This window comes from Cyprinodon variegatus, unplaced genomic scaffold (assembly GCF_000732505.1).
Source record: "Cyprinodon variegatus isolate N-32 unplaced genomic scaffold, C_variegatus-1.0 Scaffold1754, whole genome shotgun sequence".
Taxonomy (NCBI): domain Eukaryota; kingdom Metazoa; phylum Chordata; class Actinopteri; order Cyprinodontiformes; family Cyprinodontidae; genus Cyprinodon; species Cyprinodon variegatus.
The window spans coordinates 19,305-21,499 of NW_015152207.1; positions in this window are offsets into that span (position 1 = coordinate 19,305).

Below are 2,195 nucleotides of genomic sequence, written 5' to 3' on the forward strand. Positions count from 1 at the left end.
AACATGATGCCTCTGCCCCTGTCGGATGATGTACACAGGTTTTTGTTGAGTATTGGTGTACAGCAGACTCGGACTTTCTGTGATTCAGTGCTCGATGGGACACTCCTAATTTCAGTGTGCGAGGTGATCTCTGGCCGAAGCACCTACCTGTGAGAACAAATTACTCAAGGAGCTCAATAAGTAATACAATGTTAACTACATAAATGATGCAAGCAGCATATATAGCCCTTCCTTGTAATGCACATCCTTGTGACGGTTGGCATAGGGCGTAATTTTCTATTTCTTCAAACCTTGCAACAATCTAAATTATAATAAAACTAAAATGTGCTCTTTAAACCAAACTATGATGTTCCACTTATATTTGGCAAATTTATGTTTGAATATTTTACAAAAATATGTTGCTGTGCATGATGGGGTTTTGCATCTAAAGGCTTATGTTTCCCATCTTACGTGCATTGCTGCCAGGTTGGGATGTTTCCCAATCTGGTAGTTTAGGATGGCCTTCTATGGGTAAAAAATGCTTTTCTTTAGATTTATGGCCTGAGAGATCAATAGACTTTGGTTCAAATTGGGCGAGATTTCTTATATCCAGGCGGTTTATGAAAATCTTTTGGGCTGGAAAACGTGAGTCAGTAACATCTGGTTACCCTGCTGATGTGGTGAGTGGAGCTGGTCCATGGGAATATGGATGCAACAGATGTTGCTTCGGTTCAGTTCCATCTACACCGTAGATGGGAAAATACCAGGGCCGAAAATCGTTCCCAGTCTGAGCCTGGTGTTCAGAAAGTAAACAATATGCATTTTCTGTCCAACCTGGTCAGATAAAACTGGATTTGAGTTTTTCTGTTTATTGAAAAATAAGGGGAAGAGAACGGCAACAGGGAACTCTTTTAATTTTTATTTTACAGATGTCCTTTTACAAAGGTTGTGTTTTTATCACTCTTGGATACATTCTTGACCTAATAAGCACGAGGTTTCCTCAAGATAGAAAGGCTCCTCCTTGATATGTCTAAGATGAGATGAGAATTTTTTTTTTAAAAGATGCAATTTTATATATTAATGGCAAAGTAGTTAAAAGTGTATAACTAAGACTGATACTGAATTAGACTGTAAGTTATCAGTGTTAAGTGGGACTGACATGTAGCAACAATGACTGAAGTTGGTGAAAAGTAATCAAATAGTTAAAAGAGAAATCCCAGATTCAGATTTCTTTTGCAGAAAAAAATAAGTAAATAGAGTTACTTTAATTATTTGTGTGTTGGAGTGATTTTTTGCAACATTTTGCAATTGCAGTTATGATGAAAAAAGAAAAACAAGACAGTTGAGGCATTTTAGGGAAGTTTTTGGAGGCTGTTAAGGACAGATCACAATTGGTCTATTTTTGTTTTCCCTCATAAATCTAGAATAGAGTTTAAAAATCCTCATTCTCACACATGAAGCTCTAAATAACCAAGGTCCATCCAGTGACAGATATGTGATTGTTCCTTATATTCCTAACAAAGCACTTAACTCTGAGGCAGATCTTTTAGTTTCAGGCTCCTTTTCTGTGGAACCAACTATCATGAGGCAGACACCCTGTCTATTTTTAAGACTGGTCCACCTATGGGGTGACTATTTCCTGGGACTTAGTCTATGTGTTCTCTTTTATCCATTTTTTTTTAAATTATTAATAAAACCAATTCATATCTCCTCTGCTTAAATGTCTCTTTTCTGGATAGACCTGAACAAATGGGGCTAGTTTACCATTACCTTTCCTCAAATAAAAAGTATTTATGGATCAGAGCTACTATTTTATGTGTCTGCAACGGCACAGTGCAAGCAAATATCTACTGTCACCACATTCTCATCCGGGAGGAGTGAATCATGCAAAGTCAATGACTGAGTGCAGCCAACTGGGTTTTCATGGATAGAAAACTTTGAACAAATCAGACCAAAAGATCTTATTGAATTCTCTCTGTAAAGTGCCTTGATATGACTTGTTGTGAACTGGTGCAATTTAAATAAATGTAAATCCCTTTATTGTCCCACATGGGGAAAAATTACTCCCTGCATTTTGACCCATCCCCTTGGGGAGCAGTAGGCTGCCATTGTGTGGCACTTGGGGAGCAGTATGGGATCAACTAAAATACCTTACAGAACCTTTTTGGCACACATACCAATTCATCTGCAAGGCTTTAGGTCAGTCCACACCACAT